The sequence below is a fragment of the Nerophis lumbriciformis genome, linkage group LG34 (assembly GCF_033978685.3).
Source record: "Nerophis lumbriciformis linkage group LG34, RoL_Nlum_v2.1, whole genome shotgun sequence".
In the NCBI taxonomy this organism is placed as follows: Eukaryota; Metazoa; Chordata; class Actinopteri; order Syngnathiformes; family Syngnathidae; genus Nerophis; species Nerophis lumbriciformis.
In genome coordinates this window covers 18,245,410-18,265,000 of record NC_084581.2, presented here as the reverse complement: position 1 = coordinate 18,265,000, position 19,591 = coordinate 18,245,410, and the positions used below count along the sequence as shown (strand labels likewise).

At 39.9% G+C, this 19,591-nt stretch overlaps 1 protein-coding gene across 1 annotated transcript in view; it reads right to left on the bottom strand.

Moving 5' to 3' along the window:
• The window catches only part of pinx1 (PIN2 (TERF1) interacting telomerase inhibitor 1), a 53,148-nt gene that overhangs the window by 15,485 nt on the left and 18,072 nt on the right, over nucleotides 1-19,591 (bottom strand). The gene's annotated exons all lie outside the window — the stretch shown is intronic.

The window sequence follows — 19,591 nt, the reverse complement described above, 5'->3', positions numbered from 1 at the left end:
GCGTCCATGGATGGCTTGGATGGCAACATATGTTGCTCCAAAACCTGTATGTACCTTTCAGCATTAATGGCGCCTTCACAGATGTGAAAGTTACCCTATGTCTTGGGCACTAATACACCCCCATACCATCACAGATGCTGGCTTTTCAGCTTTGCGCCTACCACAATCCGGACGGTTCTTTTCATTTTGGTCCGGAGGACACGACGTCCACAGTTTCCAAAAACAATTTGAAATGTGGACTCGTCAGACCACAGAACACTTTTCCACTTTGTATCAGTCCATCTTAGATGAGCTCAGGCCCAGCGAAGCCGACGGCGTTTCTGGATGTTGTTGTTAACGGTTTTCGCCTTGCATAGGATAGTTTTAACTTGCACTTACAGATGTAGCGACCAACTGTATTTACTGACAGTGGGTTTTTGATGTGTTCCTGAGCCCTTGTGGTGATATCCTTTACACACTGATGTCGCTTGTTGATGCAGTACAGCGAGGGATCAAAGGTCACGGGCTTAGCTGCTAACGTGCAGTGATTTCTCCAGATTCTCTGAACCCTTTGATGATATTACGGACCGTAGATGGTGAAATCCTTAAATCCCTTGCAATAGCTGGTTGAGAAAGGTTTTTCTTAATCTGTTCAACAATTTGCTCACGCATTTGTTGACAAAGCGGTGACACTCGCCCCATCCTTGTTTGTGAATGACTGAGCATTTCATGGAATCTACTTTTATACCCAATCATGGCACCCATCTGTTCCCAAGTTGCCTGTTCACCTGTGGGATGTTCCAAATAAGTGTTTGATGAGCATTCCTCAACTTTATCAGTATTCATTGCCACCTTTCCCAACTTCTTTGTCACGTGTTGCTGGCATCAAATTCAAAAGTTAATGATTTTTTTGCAAAAAAAAAAATGTTTATCAGTTTGAACATCAAATATTTGTCTTTGTAGCATATTCAACTGAATATGGGTTGAAAATGATTTGCAAATCATTGTATTCCGTTTCTATTTACATATATATATATATAAATATATATATATATATATATATATATATATATATATATATATATATATATATATTAGGGCTGCAGCTAACGATTATTTTTCTATCGATTAATCTATAGATTATTTTTTCGATTAATCGGTTAATCTATAGATTATTTTTTTCGATTAATCTATAGATTATTTTTCCTTTTACCGATTTTTTTTTTTTATTTAAAATGAAGAGGAAAAAATAAATGTAGGCCAGTTTTTTCAAAAGGCATGGCTTTTACTTACAAAAAAAAAAGTATGGCCACTCAGTCAACATTGACAACAACATGACAAAATATTCTGTAACAATGTAAACATTTAAAACTTTTAACATTTAACAAAATTAAAAGTAGCTTATTTGCTTTTTAATGTGCAAATATAAAAGTAAACATCCAGTGCAAATCTTAATATTCTGGAATAGTATAAGCATTTCAAAAGTAAAAGTATTGCTTATTTTGCTTTAAAATGTGCAAAAATAAAGATAAACATCCAATACAAAAAAGTGTACAGTGTAAACATTTCAACAAAAGTAAAAGTATTGCTTATTTTGCTTAATAACACAACAATGATAGTATGATTAAAGTGAAAGTTAATTGTTCGTTTGTACATAGTATATGTAACTGTTAATGTTGTAAAAGGTATTTGCACAACTAATTAACGTTAGCGTTTGTGACACGTCTTGTGCCGTGGGGTTCTTTCAGGACCGACAGACTGAACGCCAGACGGCTTTGCCAGGTTTACAATCTTTTAATTTTACACAAAGTCTTTTCTCTTCCAACTGCGCGGATCGCGCACCTGGGCACGATTGCGGCGTCGCTCCCGGTGCGCCCCGCCTCGCCGCTCGCTCGCCGCCGCCGCCTCTCCACAGCGTTAAAGAGGAGCGCGTCTTTGTAAACACTGAACAGGCACGCCAAACGCGCCTCTCAGAGCGAAACGGTGCTTTAGTTTATGAATTTACAACGCAGATACAAATGACACATTCATGTTTTTGTGTAATAATGACAACGTATACGCACGCGGACGATTGACTTGTTGATGGTGATGGCAAGAACGCTGTCGGGGGTTTTCTTTTCAAATGTTCGTTCATAGCCGTTGTGCTGCTATGATAGGCCATTTCCGCTCGACACAGTGTGCATACAACAACATTATTAGGCCGTTTATTGAAATACTCCCACACTTTTGACGACTTTTGGCGTGCTTTTTTCCCCTCGCTCGCATCGTCTGCTTTGCGCTCCGCCATGACAGTAAAGTAGAGTGACGTAAATATGCGACGCGCCGACGCACAAAAACGGCGTCGACATATTTACGTAACCGATGACGTCGACTACGTCGACGCGTCGTTTCAGCTTTAATATATATATATATATATATATATATATATATATATATATATATATATATACAGTGGGGCAAAAAAGTATTTAGTCAGCCACCAATTGTACAAGTTCTCCCACTTAAAATGATCACATAGGTCTGTAATTTTCATCATAGGTACACTTCAACTGTGAGAGACAGAATGTGGGAAAAAAATCCAGGAATTCACATTGTAGGATTTTTAAAGAAAAGTAAATTATGGTGGAAAATAAGTATTTGGTCAATAACAAAAATTCAACTCAATACTTTGTAATATAACCTTTGCTGGCAATAACAGAGGTCAAACGATTACCGGTACTATAGGTCTTTACCAGGTTTGCACACACAGTAGCTGGTATTTTGGCCCATTCCTCCATGCAGATCTTCTCGAGAGCAGTGATGTTTTGGGGCTGTCGCCAAGCAACACGGACTTTCAACTCCCTCCACAGATTTTCTATGGGGTTGAGGTCTGGACACTGGCTAGGCCACTCCAGGACTTTCAAATGCTTCTTACGGAGCCACTCCTTCGTTGCCCGGGCGTTGTGTTTGGGATCATTGTCATGCTGGAAGACCCAGCCACGTTTCATCTTCAAAGCTCTCACTGATGGAAGTAGGTTTTGGCTCAAAATCTCACGACACATGGCCCTATTCATTCTTTCCTTAACACGGATCAGTCAGCCTGTCCCCTTAGCAGAAAAACAGCCCCAAAGCATGATGTTTCCACCCCCATGCTTCACAGTAGGTATGGTGTTCTTGGGATGCAACTCAGTATTCTTCTTCTTCCAAACACGACGAGTTGAGTTTATACCAAAAAGTTCTATTTTGGTTTCATCTGACCACATGACATTCTCCCAATCCTCTGCTGTATCATCCATGTGCTCTCTGGCAAACTTCAGACGGGCCTGGACATGCACTGGCTTAAGCAGGGGGACACGTCTGGCACTGCAGGATTTGATTCCCTGTCGGTGTAGTGTGTTACTGATCGTAACCTTTGTTACTTTGGTCCCAGCTCTCTGCAGTCATTCACCAGGTCCCCCCGTGTGGTTCTGGGAATTTTGCTCACCGTTCTCATGATCATTTTGACCCCACGGGTTGAGATCTTGCGTGGAGCCCCAGATCGAGGGAGATTATCAGTGGTCTTGTATGTCTTCCATTTTCTGATAATTGCTCCCACAGTTGATTTTTTCACACCAAGCTGCTTGCCTATTGTAGATTCACTCTTCACAGTCTGGTGCAGGTCTACAATTATTTTCCTGGTGTCCTTCGACAGCTCTTTGTTCTTGGCCATAGTGGAGTTTGGAGTCTGACTGTTTGAGGGTGTGGACAGGTGTCTTTTATACAGATAACCAGTTCAAACAGGTGCCATTAATACAGGTAACGAGTGGAGGACAGAAGAGCTTCTTAAAGAAGAAGTTACAGGTCTTTGAGAGCCAGAGATCTTCCTTGTTTGAAGTGACCAAATATTTATTTTCCACCATAATTTACAAATAAATTCTTTAAAATTCCTACAATGTGAATTCCTGGATTTTTTTTTCACATTCTGTCTCTCACAGTTGAAGTGTACCTATGATGAAAAAACAGACCTCTGTCATCATTTTAAGTGGGAGAACTTGCACAATTGGTGGCTGACTAAATACTTTTTTGCCCCACTGTATATATATGCGTGTGTATGCATTTATATGTATATTTGTGTGTGCACATATACATATATATATATATATATAATGTGTGTGTAAATATATATATTAGGGCTGTAACAACTAATCGATCAAATCGATTATAAAAATACTTGGCGATTTTTTATTTTTTAAAAACCTTTATTTATTGTTTGCAACATGTACAAACAGCTGAGAAACTATCAAAATAAGTATGGTGCCAGTATGCTGTTTTTTTCAATAAAATACTGGAGAGGATAGAAATGTAGTTTGTCTCTTTTACCCGATTATTAATCGATTAATCGAAGTAATAATCGACAGATTAATCGATTATCAAATTGATCGTTAGTTGCAGCCTAATATATATATATATATATATATATATATATATATATATATATATATATATACAGTGGGGCAAAAAAGTATTTAGTCAGTCACCGATTGTGCAAGTTCTCCCACTTAAAATGATGACGGAGGTCTGTAATTTTCATCATAGGTACCGTATTTTCCGCACTATAAGGCGCACCTAAAAACCACAAATTTTCTCAAAAGCTAACAGTGCGCCTTATAACCCGGTGCGCTTTATTACGATTCATTTTCATAAAGTTTCGATCTCGCAACTTCGGTAAACAGCCGCCATCTTTTTTCCCGGTAGAACAGGAAGCGCTTCTTCTTCTACGCAAGCAACCGCCAAGGTAAGCACCCGCCCCCATAGAACAGGAAGCGCTTCTTCTTCTACTGTAAGCTACCGCCCGCCCCCGGAAGAAGAAGAAAAAACGCGCGGATATCACCGTACGTTTCATTTCCTGTTTACATCTGTAAAGACCACAAAATGGCTCCTACTAAGCGAAAAGGATCCGGTTCATAAAAAGACGCAATCTCTCCATCCGCACACGGATTACTACCGTATTTCACAGCAACTGATATTCCTGTGAACCGCACTGTGGAACGGGAGCACGTACGGTGAATATTCGCACCACAGGGAATGAGAAGTCATCCTTCACTGTGGTTCTAGCTTGCCATGCTAACTTCCACCCATGGTGATATTCAAAAGGAAGACCTTGCCAAAAGAGACCTTTCCAGCCGGCGTCATCATAAAAGCTAACTCGAAGGGATGGATGGATGAAGAAAAGATGAGCGAGTGGTTAAGGGAAGTTCACGCGAAGAGGCCGGGTGGCTTTTTTCACACAGCTCCGAAGGCGAACACACCTTCACTAAGACGGGCAGACAGCGCCGGACGACATACGCCAACATTTGCCAGTGGATCGTAAATGCCTGGGCAGATATTTCGGTCACAACTGTGGTCCGAGCTTTCCGGAAGGCAGGATTCACAGAACAACAGCGACACTGACTCCGATGACTTCGACGAGACGGAACCGGCCATTTTGGATACCACGCTTGCGCAACTTTTCAATTCGGACACCGAAGACGAAGAATTCGAAGGATTTACGAATGAAGAATAACTTCAGAAGGTGAGCGCTATGTTTATTTTGTGTGTTGTGACATTAACGTTCGAGCAACATTATGTTGCTATTGCTCTACACCATTTTGAATTTTACTATGTTTGTGATTGCACATTTGCGTACATTTTGGGACAGAGTTGTTAGAACGCTGGTTTTCAATATATTAATAAAGTTTGACTGAACTATCTGACTGTTTTTTTGACATTCCCTTTAGCGCAGCGTAGGCGCGGCTTATAATCCGGGGCGGCTTATTGGTGGACAAAGTTATGAAATATGTAATTCATTGAAGGTGCGGCTAATAATCCGGTGCGCCTTATAGTGCGGAAAATACGGTACACTTCAACTGTGAGAGACAGAATGTGAAAAAAAATCCAGGAATTCACATTGTAGGAATTTTAAATAATTTATTTGTAAATTATGGTGGAAAATAAGTATTTGGTCACTTCAAACAAGGAAGATCTCTGGCTCTCACAGACCTGTAACTTCTTCTTTAAGAAGCTCTTCTGTCCTCCACTCGTTACCTGTATTAATGGCACCTGTTTGAACTTGTTATCTGTATAAAAGACACCTGTCCACAGCCTCAAACAGTCAGACTCCAAACTGCACTATGGCCAAGACCAAAGAGCTGTCGAAGGACACCAGGAAAATAATTGTAGACCTGCACCAGACTGTGAAGAGTGAATCTACAATAGGCAAGCAGCTTGGTGTGAAAAAATCAACTGTGGGAGCAATTATCAGAAAATGGAAGACATACAAGACCACTGATAATCTCCCTCGATCTGGGGCTCCACGCAAGATCTCATCCCGTGGGGTCAAAATGATCATGAGAACGGTGAGCAAAAATCCCAGAACCACACGGGGGGACCTGGTGAATGACCTGCAGAGAGCTGGGACCAAAGTAACAAAGGTTACCATCAGTAACACACTACGCCGACAGGGAATCAAATCCTGCAGTGCCAGACGTGTCCCTCTGCTTAAGCCAGTGCATGTCCAGGCCCGTCTGAAGTTTGCCAGAGAGCACATGGATGATACAGCAGAGGATTGGGAGAATGTCATGTGGTCAGATGAAACCAAAATAGAACTTTTTGGTATAAACTCAACTCATCGTGTTTGGAGGAAGAAGAATACTGAGTTGCATCCCAAGAACACCATACCTACTGTGAAGCATGGGGGTGGAAACATCATACTTTGGGGCTGTTTTTCTGCTAAGGGGACAGGCCGACTGATCCGTGTTAAGGAAAGAATGAATGGGGCCATGCATCGTGAGATTTTGAGCCAAAACCTCCTTCCATTAGTGAGAGCTTTGAAGATGAAACGTGGCTGGGTCTTCCAGCATGACAATGATCCCAAACACACCGCCCGGGCAACGAAAGAGTGGCTCCGTAAGAAGCATTTGAAAGTCCTGGAGTGGCCTAGCCAGTCTCCAGACCTCAACCCCATAGAAAATCTGTGGAGGGAGTTGAAAGTCCGTGTTGCTCGGCAACAGCCCCAAAACATCACTGCTCTCAAGAAGATCTGCATGGAGGAATGGGCCAAAATACCAGCTACTGTGTTTGCAAACCTGGTAAAGACCTATAGTAATCGTTTGACCTCTGTTATTGCCAACAAAGGTTATATTACAAAGTATTGAGTTGAATTTATGTTATTGACCAAATACTTATTTTCCACCATAATTTACAAATAAATTATTTAAAAATCCTACAATGTGAATTCCTGGATTTTTTTTTCACATTCTGTCTCTCACAGTTGAAGTGTACCTATGATGACAATTACAGACCTCTGTCATCATTTTAAGTGGGAGAACTTGCACAATTTGTGGCTGACTAAATACTTTTTTGCCCCACTGTATATATATAAATATATATATATATATATACACATATACATATACACACACATATATATATATACATATATATATATACATATATATATATATATATATATATATATATATATATATATATATATATATATATATATATATATATATATATATATATATATATATATATATATATATATATATATATGTGTGTGTGTGTATATATATATATATATATATATATATATATATATATATATGTGTGTGTGTGTGTATATATATACATATAGTTGGGGAAATTGTGTTACATGTAAATATAAACGGAATATAATGATTTGCAAATCATTTTCAACCCATATTCAGTTGAATATGCTACAAAGACAACATATTAGATTTTCAAACTGATAAACATTTTTTTGTTGTTGCAAATAATCATTAACTTTAGAATTTGATGACAGCAACACGTGACAAAGAAGTTGGGAAAGGTGGCAATAAATACTGATAAAGTTGAGGAATGCTCATCAAACACTTATTTGGAACATCCCACAGGTGAACAGGCAAATTGGGAACAGGTGGGTGCCATGCTTGGGTATAAAAGTAGATTCCGTGAAATGCTCAGTCATTCACAAACAAGGATGGGGCGAGGGTCACCTCTTTGTCAACAAATGCGTGAGCAAATTGTTGAACAGTTTAAGAAAAACCTTTCCCAGCCAGCTATTGCAAAGAATTTAGGGATTTCACCATCTACGGTCCGCAATATCATCAAAGGGTTCAGAGAATCTGGAGAAATCACTGCACGTAAGCAGCTAAGCCCGTGACCTTCGATCCGTCAGGCTGTACTGCATCAACAAGCGACATCAGTGTGTAAAGGATATCACCACATGGGCTCAGGAACACTTCAGAAACCCACTGTCAGTAACTACAGTTGGTCGCTACATCTGCAAGTGCAAGTTAAAACTCTCCTATGCAAGGCGAAAACCGTTTATCAACAACACCCAGAAACGCCGTCGGCTTCGCTGGGCCTGAGCTCATCTAAGATGGACTGATACAAAGTGGAAAAGATGTCTGTTGTCTGACGAGTCCACATTTCAAATTGTTTTTGGAAACTGTGGACGTCGTGTCCTCCGGACCAAAGAGGAAAAGAACAATCCGGATTGTTATAGGCGCAAAGTTGAAAAGCCAGCATCTGTGATGGTATGGGGGTGTATTAGTGCCCAAGACATGGGTAACTTACACATTTGTGAAGGCACCATTAATGCTGAAAGGTACATACAGGTTTTGGAGCAACATATGTTGCCATCCAAGCAACGTTATCATGGACGGCCCTGCTTATTTCAGCAAGACAATGCCAAGCCACGTGTTACATCAATGTGGCTTCATAGTAAAAGAGTGCGGGTACTAGACTGGCCTGCCTGTAGTCCAGACCTGTCTCCCATTGAAAATGTGTGGCGCATTATGAAGCCTAAAATACCACAACGGAGACCCCCGGACTGTTGAACAACTTAAGCTGTACATCAAGCAAGAATGGGAAAGAAGCTTAAAAAATGTGTCTCCTCAGTTCCCAAACGTTTACTGAGTGTTGTTAAAATGAAAGGCCATGTAACACAGTGGTGAACATGCTCTTTCCCAACTACTTTGGCACGTGTTGCAGCCATGGAATTCTAAGTGAATTATTATTTCCAAAAAAAAATAAAGTTTATGACTTTGAACATCAAATATCCTGTCTTTGTAGTGCATTCAATTGAATATGGGTTGAAAAGGATTTGCAAATCATTGTATTCCGTTTATTTTTACATCTAACACAATTTACCAACTCATATGGAAACAGGGTTTGTACATACATACATACATACATACATACATACATATATATATATATACATATATATAAATATATACATATACTGTATGTACATACATACATATATATATATATATATATATATATATATATATATATATATATATATATCAGTGACGTGCAGTCACTAGAGGCAGGTGAGGCGTCACTGCGTTGTGCCTCAACATGGATTGCGGACTCGGCTAACTGCTGGCCTGCTGTGCAGTGAGACCGTATTGCTATATGAATTATATTATACATTTCCATAGTTTAGTTAGCTGAGGTATATAATGTACAGTGTATTTTGTCAACAACTGTATGTGTGTAACGTATTTCTTGTGCTGAGCGATCATAAAACGGCTGCAAAAGACGCACTGTGTGAGGCTCGCGTAATCCCGCCTCCTGCACCCCCGCTGTAGAATTTGCACCCCCTGACGGGAGTGTTATATAAATGATAAATGGGTTGTACTTGTATAGCGCTTTTCTACCTTCAAGGTACTCAAAGCGCTTTGACACTACTTCCACATTTACCCATTCACACACACATTCACACACTGATGGAGGGAGCTGCCATGCAAGGCGCTAACCAGCACCCATCAGGAGCAAGGGTGAAGTGTCTTGCTCAGGACACAACGGACATGACGAGGTTGGTACTAGGTGGGGATTGAACCAGGGACCCTCGGGTCGCGCACGGCCATTCTCCCACTGCGCCACGCCGTCCCTATATCAACTAAAGCCCACACTTAAACTTTCCACGTGCAAGATTGAATCTATTAAAAAAAGTTATTTCATAAGAAGCCAAAAAGTGCAAAAACAATAATGTTCGTGTTGGAGGAGTTGTGAATGACTGCAGGGCCACAACATTAGGTACACCTGCAGACGGCAGGTGTACCTAATTCATAACTCCTCCAACACGAACATTATTGTTTTTGCACTTTTTGGCTTCTTATTGAATAACTTTTGTAACCTATTTTTATGGGCTTTCCTCTTTGTGATGTTAAGTTCCTGTTATGCGCTGTTATACAGTATATGCCTTGAGCTCTTATTTTGAAGGCGCTAAGAGCGGAAGTGATGACACGGAGTAGAGCGGAAGTTTTTGAAAGAAGGTAAATAAAGTGGTCCTCGTGTAAACTGGAGCCTCCGTGTTTGTTATTTTGTAGTTTCATACAGTATAGGCGACATTTATAAACCCTCGGTTACACTTTTTTAAATAGATTCAATCTTGCATGTGGAAAGTTGAAGTGAGGGCTTTAGTTGATATAACACTCTCGGTCAGGGGGTGCATTAATCCAGCACAACAGCGGCTCATGGACTTCATTTATAAATAAAGGTAAGACCATAATAACGTTTTTTTATTAAATGTGCTTTTTTGTGTGCTACAGTTTGTATGTGTAAAGTTAAAGTTAAGTTAAAGTACCAATGATTGTCACACACACACTAGGTGTAATGAAATTTGTCCTCTGCATTTGACTCATCCCCTTGATCACCCCCTGGGAGGTGAGGGGAGCAGTGGGCAGCAGCGGCGCCGCGCCCGGGAATAATTTTTGGTGATTTAACCCCCAATTCCAACCCTTGATGCTGAGTGCCAAGCAGGGAAGAATGCTGGTATGAGCTTTTAAACATCAAATCAAATCAAATTATTTATAAACATAACCCGTTAACTGCTGCCAATCAAATGGTGAATAAGATACTCTTTAGGGTTCATATGTTTGTAAATCTGACTGTGATGAAGTCAGTGCCTCACCAGCCATCAACCTCACCGCACGTCACTGATATATATATGTATACATATATACATATATGTATACATATATGTATATATATATATGTATGTATACATATATGTATATATATATATATGTATATATACATACACATTTATGTATATATATATATATATATATATATATATATATATATATATATATATATACATATACATACACATACACAGTCGTGGTCAAAAGTTTACATACACTTGTAAAGAACAATGTCATGGCTGTCTTGAGTTTCCAATAATTTCTATAACTCTTATTTTTTTGTGATAGAGTGACTGAAGCACATACTTGTTTGTCACAAAAAACATTCGTAAAGTTTGGTTCTTTTATGAATTTATCATGGGTCTACTGAAAATGTGACCAAATCTGCTGGGTCAAACGTATACATACAACAATGTTAATATTTGGTTACATGTCCCTTGGCAAGTTTTACTGCAATAAGGCGCTTTTGGTTGCCATCCACAAGATACTGGCAAGCTTCTGGTTGAATTTTTGACCACTCCTTTTGACAAAATTGGTGCAGTTAGCTAAATTTGTTGGTTTTCTGACATGGACTTGTTTCTTCAGCATTGTCCACATGTTCTCAATGGGGTTTAACTCAGGACTTTGGGAAGGCCAATCTAAAACCTTAATTCTTAAACTGATTTAGCCATTCCTTCACCACTTTTGACGTGTGTTTGGGGTCTTTGTCCTGTTGGAACACCCAACCTCCGGGCTGATGATTTTAGAGGTAATCCTCCTTTTTCATTGTCCCATTTACTCTCTGTCACCAGTTCCATTGGCAGCAAAACAGGCACAGAGCATAATACTACCACCACCATGGTTGACGGTAGGTGTGGTGTTCCTGGGATTAAAGGGATCACCTTTTCTCCTCCAAACTTATTGCTGGGTATTGTGGCCAAATAGCTCAATTTCTGTTTCATCTGACTACAGAAAATCCCTCCAGAAGGTCTTATCTTTGTCCATGTAATCAGCAGCAAACTTTAGGTGAGCCTTAAGGTGTCACTTCTGGAGCAAGGGCTTTCTTCTTGCATGGTAGCCTCTCAGTGCATGGCGATGCAAAACACACTGGACTGTGGACACTGACACCTGTGTTCCAGCAGCTTCCAATTAATTGCAGACCTGCCTTTTGGTGGTTCTCGGTTGACTCTTGATCATCCTGACCAATTTTCTCTCAGCAGCAGGTGATAGCTTGCATTTTCTTCCTGATTGTGGCAATGACAAAACTGTGCCATGCACTTTATACTTACGAACAATAGTCTGCACAGTTGCTCTTGGGACCTTAAGCTGCTTTGAAATGGCTCCAAGTGACTTTCCTGACTTGTTCAAGTCAATGATTCATTTTTTTCCAGATCTGTGCTGAGTTAAGTGTAAAAGAACCAAACTTCATGAATGTTTTTTGTGACAAACAAGTATGTGCTCCAATCACTCTATCCCAAAAAAATAAGAGTTGTAGAAATTATTGGAAATTTAAGACAGCCATGACATTATGTCCCTCACAAGTGTATGTAAACTTTTGACCACGACTGTATATACACACATGTGTATATGTATAAAAAATATATACACAAATGTGTATATGTATATATATATATATATAAACATGTGTGTATATGTATGTATACACATTTGTGTATATATGTGTGTATATACATATGTGTGTATATACAGATGTAAAGTATGTGTATATATATATATATATATATATATATATACACAAATGTTTATATGTATATATAGAAACATATATACACACACATATATGTATATACACACATACATATGTATATACACTTGTACACACATTTATATATACATACCTATACACATATATACATACATTTACGTATGTATATATACATACATTTACGTATGTATATATACATACATTTATGTATGTATATATACATACATATACGTATGTATATATACACATAAATATACATATACTCATATATAAATATAAATACACACACACACACACACACACACACACACACACACACACACACACACACACACACACACACACACACACACACACACACTAATGTGGAGGTATCATAAGATTAAACATACATTTTAAGAATTTATCAAATATAGAATTCTACACATTAAGTCTAGAAGAGTGCTAAAATTGCCAAGAGTTAATCAATAGTCAATATACCAGTGTGCAGTTTTTTAAACACCACAAAATGTTTTTCTTTTTGAGAAGTTAGATTTTGTGTTTTGTTGTTTGTTTTCATTGCTGCTATTTCATGAATAAATGAAATAAATAAATTTTAACAGTTTTTTTTAATACATAAACACACACTTTACCTTTCCTTTCTTTGAAATTGACATTTTATTAGTCCATTTTGTAACAACTGAATGAGCAGCACAGTTACAGTATAAATAAATATTTCTGAAGGAATTAGTCATCTTTGTTGTTCGCAGGCACATGCCTAAAATAACTTAGGCTGCATTTAGAAGTCGATGGAAAAATTTTAGCAATTAAGTGTACGCTTTATCTGATTAGTGAACTAATCGTTGATTAATCTACTATTAAAATAATCGTTAGTTGCAACCCTAGTCCTCTCTATAAACAGACTTATTTGGAATCTTCCAGCTGTTTTTTATATATAGCTATTTACATGAAATCTCATTAGATTCTGCAGCTGTTCCTAATGAATTGCCAAGCAAATGTTTGTTGCCATGTCAGACTATAGCCTTTGATGAAGAGAGGCATGCGAGGCGGCTTGTGCGTGTTTGTGTGCGTATGTGTTTTGGGTGAGTGTTGCGAGCACCGATAAGAGGCGAACAGGAAGCACATCATGGCAGAGGAAGGAAAACCCCAGCGGTGAGCGAGTGGAAAGGAGGCTGAGGAGACACAGCAGTGGGCGGCTGGGTCAAGTGCTTGAAGATTCATGAGGGGACGCAATAAAGTCAACCCAGATTGGGTCTCTTGGTATCACCTTGTCTGGATGCAGATAGGCAATAACACAGAAGCTCATGGATGTCCATTGACAAAGTGTTGAAAGTATGTGAAATAGCACATTGGCCAGGGGTGCACAAGACAACATGCACAATAGCTACACCTTCATCGGGCCATCCCCCACTTTAGCTCTGTCCAGCAAACCTTAGATAGTGCTGGGCTCCGACACAAGACCTTGTGGGAGACCATTGTAATTGTGTTGAATGTTTTCGATATGGTCAAAGGAGTCCCTCCTGGCTGAAAAATAACAAGCCTTAACCAAACGATTAGGTAGAGAGCACGCTTGTGTTTGTTGCTTGTGTTTCCAATGTTAATCAGCCGGGAAACAGTCGCCATTGTGAAGAGGCGGCTCGAGACATGCACAGGAGTAGAGAGGGGTGTTTTTTGCCATCTTCATAATTTATGGATCTTTCGATGCCAATTTTTTCAAGCCAAATGTTGGGGAAAAAAACAAAGAAGACTAAAGAATAGTTTTGTCTGTGTCATGGTTCCATAGAGGCTGTTAGGAAACATAGCTACTACTGAAATCTAATATTTTCATGAATTTCTATGTGACAAAGCTTCAATCCTCATGACAATGCATGTGCTGGAGGTGTGTAAAAATGCAAGTGACCTTGGAGAAGGTCTGAGTAGCGATTTTGTTTATTTTTGTGACAGCATTCTAGATAAGCCACATTTGGCTTATTTTTAAAAGGTATGTCTTGAGTTTGGCTCATAATATACAAAAATCAGCAGAAAACAGCATGCTAGTGAAGACAGGTTCATTTAACTACCGTATTTTTCGGATTATAAATCGCTCCGTTGTATACATTGCACCGGCCGAAAATGCATAATAAAGAAGGAAAAAAAACATATATACGTCGCACTCGAGTATAAGTCGCAATTTTGGGGAAAATTTATTTGATAAAATCCAACACCAAGAATAGACATTTGAAAGGCAATTTAAAATAAATAAAGAATAGTGAACAACAGGCTGAATAAGTGTACGTTATATGACGCATAAATAACCAACTGAGAACGTGCCTGGTATGTTAACGTAACATATTATGGTAAGAGTCATTCAAATAACTATAACATATAGAACATGCTATACGTTTACCAAACAATCTGTCACTCCTAATCGCTAAATCCGATGAAATCTTCTTCCTCGGTGTGGCTTCTAAAGAACTCTGCCAACTCCAAAGGTATGTGCTGCTTCCTCTTGCCGTTTTCTGCTGCATATTTCACTACGTCCAGCTTGTAATCTGCAGAATATGATTTCCTTTTCGGTGCCATTTTTGTTCAGCCCTTCTCAGTTTTTATAAGTTACCACCAATGTTGAAATGATCCATTTTTATAGCTACGGACGTAATAGCAGGTAGCATCCCATGACCCACAATGTACTTCTGACATGACGCACAATGCACTTCTGCCATGACCCGCCCACGCCGAATTATTATTGGTTGACGTGTGTGCAACGATTGCTGACATTCACCTCGTCTCTTACGGGAATGAGATAAATAATATTATTTGATATTTTACGGTAATGTGTTAATAATTTCACACATAAGTCGCTCCGGAGTATAAATCGCGCCCCCGGCCAAACTATGAAAAAAACTGCGATTTATAATCCGAAAAATACGGTACTGGGATTTAATTAGCATGTTTTGACCCACAATGTGCAATGATCTGCTTAAATTATAGCACTATGCAGACAAATTAAGCTTATTTGTCAGTTTGCAGTAATTTGCAGAAATAAACACAAACACAAAATAAAATATCCGGTTTGCTTTCAAAATAAAATAGTCTGTCTTCGAGATAGATCGTGTTTTACAGTTTTGAACGTGCTAATTGGAGGGGACAGACATGAAGTCAACTTCTCAAAAGTTTTGAGAAGTAATTTTACCTGATTCAGCAGGTCCAAAATCAAACAAAGAAAATTAATGAATGACATATCCCATGCGTGGACATCAGGGGCGGTACCTCTGGATTGGCAGACCGGGGTGGTGGTTCCTCTCTTTAAGAAGGGGAACTGGAGGGTGTGTTCCAACTATCGTGGGATCACACTCCTCAGCCTTCCCGGTAAGGTCTATTCAGGTGTACTGGAGAGGAGGCTACGCCGGATAGTCGAACCTCGGATTCAGGAGAACAGTGTGGTTTTCGTTCTGGTCGTGGAACTGTGGACTAGCTCTATACTCTCTGCAGGCTCCTTGAGGGTGCATGGGAGTTTGCCCAACCAGTCTACATGTGCTTTGTGGACTTGGAGAAGGCATTCGACCGTGTCCCTCTGGAAGTCCTGTGGGGAGTGCTCAGAGAGAATGGGGTATCGGACTGTCTGATTGTGGCGATCTGCTCCCTGTACGATCAGTGTCAGAGCTTGGTCCGCATTGCCAGCAGTAAGTCGGACACGTTTCCAGTGAGGGTTGGACTCCGCCAAGGCTGCCCTTTGTCACTGATTCTGTTCATAACTTTTATGGACAGAATTTGTAGGCGCAGTCAGGGTGTTGAGGGGATCCGGTTTGGTGGCTGCAAGATTAGGTCTCTGCTTTTTGCAGATGATGTAGTCATGATGGCTTTATCTGGCCACGATCTTCAGCTCTCACTGGATAAGTACGCAGCCGAGTGTAAAGCGACTGGGATGAGAATCAGCACCTCCAAGTCCGAGGCCATGGTTCTCGCCCGGAAAAGTGTGGAGTGCCATCTCCGGGTTGGGGAGAAGACCCTGCCCCAAGTGGAGGAGTTTAAGTACCCCGGAGTCTTGTTACGAGTGAGGGAAGACTGGATTGTGAGATCGACAGGCGGATCGGTGCGGCATCTTCGCGGACGCTGTATCGATCCGTTGTGGTGAAGAAGGAGCTGAGCCAGAAGGCAAAGCTCTCAATTTACCGGTCGATCTGCGTTCCAATCCTCACCTATGGTCATGAGCTTTGGGTTATAACCGGAAGGACAAGATCACGGGTACAAGTGGCCGAAATGAGCTTCCTCCGCCGGGCGTCAGGGCTCTCCCTTAGAAATAGGGTGAGAAGCTCTGCCATCCGGGAGTAGCTCAAAGTAAAGCCGCTGCTCCTCCACATCGAGAGGAGCCAGATGAGGTGGTTCGGGCATCTGGTCAGGATGCCACCCGAATGCCTCCCGAGGGAGGTGTTTAGGGCACGTCCGACTGGTAGAAGGGCACGGGGAAGACCAAGGACACGTTGGAAAGACTATGTCTCCCGGCTGGCCTGGGACCGCCTCGGGATCCCCCGGGAAGAGCTGGACGAAGTGGCTGGGGAGAAGAAAGTCTGGGCTTCCCTGCTTAGGCTGCTGCCCCTGCAACCCGACCTCGGATAAGCGGAAGAATATGGATGGATGGATATCCCAGGCAGCTATGTGTGGATATCTGGTCCTGTGTCAAATGCCAGCTGATACCGGGGCTGAAGAAGATGGGGCGTGGTTTGTAGGAGTTGTGTGTGTCTACAAAGCTCGCCAGGGATGATGTTACTGCTGTTTTGTTGCTTGCTAAAAAAAATAAAGCTGTCATTCTGCAAGGCAAAATGGTTGTCTTTCTCACGAGTCAAGTCAATTCCGTTACAGACGCGCCGGCCTCTGCAGTGCTGTATGGTGCGACTAATTTACTCGCAAATGAGACTAAAAATATACCGTGCAACATTAAAAAAAAAAAAAGTTATCTGCATTATGCCAGATATTTGAGGTACATTTTTTTTAGTAACACATTAATTTCTCAAGTAATTAATTACATTTATTAAAAAGTAATTTCGTTAGTATTTTTGGTAAAGTAATGAGTAACTATGATTAATGACTTTTTTAAATAAATTTTCAGAACACAGCCTGTCACACAGCATCATGAAGCAGTTGGCACATTGGTGTTCCTGGCTAACATCTGTGTGTGTATGTCATATAATAATGTTTGCCTATAAAAACACCATTGTTAAAAGTCAATTACTTTTACGTTGCTGCTGACGTTTAAACAAGTGCTCTTAAACCAGGGCGCTTTATTTCACATTTTGTTATTTTGTGTTTTTGTTAGCTAAATAATTGAGCATCGCAAAATGTTTTTTAAAGAAGAATGGAGATTATATTTGATTTTTCTTATATTTAAAAAAAAAATTTTTTTTTAATATCTTAAAAAAACTCTTAAATTGGGATCCTATTAAACACAACATAGTTTTCCTACATGTTGGTACTTGTTTTTGTGTATTTGGGATCCCCATCAGTCCCGAAAATTTGAAAACAAGGCATAGTGGAGATATTTAGCTACATCAACTGATATTTCCATTTATGGGTTAGTTTATGAGTCGAACTATATATCAGGATATGAGTTTTGATCCCAGCCTTACACTCGTGTTAGCGACAGTGCCAGCACAGTTTAGGGATGTTCTCTCTGTGTACTTGAATGTTACAGTAGGCCTTATGATGGCATTGTGTTTATATGTATGAATGCACATGTGTACCTTGTTTGAGTGTTAATAATGAATTTGTGATATTTAAGACATTTCATATTAATACAAAAAATGTTCTGTGCTACAAAAAGAATTCTGTGTAACTACCGGTAATGTTTTTCATTTAGTAGCACCGGTGCTTCTAGTGAAAAAGCTTAGCGTACAGCACTGCTCTGGGTATTGATGAGCGACAAAGCTCGAGACGTTCTGTGGTGTTTAATTTATTACATGATTATGCGCATACTCCCAAGATATAGTTAAAGTCTGAGCTATTTCGCTGCACGGCCGAGCTGCTACATGGATTGCCGCAGGGTAGATGGCGGTGCCGTTTCGTGGCAGTTACACTTCGTTGGCGTTCCACATCTTGTGGAAATCAGGGGTGAGGGATGGGCATATATGGTCTCTAACAGGTACGATATACATCTCCATTCACAGGCAACAATCCAATACATTTCAGATACCTCCTCATTGATTAGATACGATTGATATCCATTGCAGCACGTTTCAAATATGACTAGTCGATGCAGATTCCATGTTGCCGTTTCAAATTAGTTATAAGGGAATTTTGTTTCCGGTGTATTTGACAGCAGCGTGGCACATTTTGAAAATAGCATTAGCTTTATTAAGGTGCCGGTTCCTCCCATAACCCATTGTGTTGCCAAGTGTGGAGGTGAATGTGTATCGGCTCAGCCATGCTTCCTTTGTTGTCGTTACATACACAGGCCAATGACCCACAATTCATAAACTAAAACAAAGTTATAAAAAAATTGTCAAAAATTAGTTTCATGTTAAAATACATAAAAATCCAATTTAATCAATGCTAGGTAAAATTTGAGAACCTCACATTTTCCCCAAAAGCCTGTGCAATTTTAAGCTTCTATATTAATGCATACGTATCTCGCATGCACATGTCCAAGGTAAATCTCATGTCCGAGGTAAACAGTAAATCTCTCCATCCCCAGTCAGAATAGGTCAAGATATGCATTTAAACAGGTTTTATCCGATTCATAAAAAACAGATACCAAAATTACGCATTTGTTTTTAATTCTAGCAACTACAGTTGGAAATGTCAAAGAGCAGACACAAAATTATTTTGTAAGTGTCAACATGAAAATATTTTCTATTTCTTGCAGAACTAGCCACAATTTCCCCTCAGACTTTAATAAAGTCCTTTGGCGCACCTGAAGAGCACGGCCTTGAAGGCAAAAGTGACACAGGGGATGGTCCAGAGTGCAAATCCTTTAACTGGATTTCGC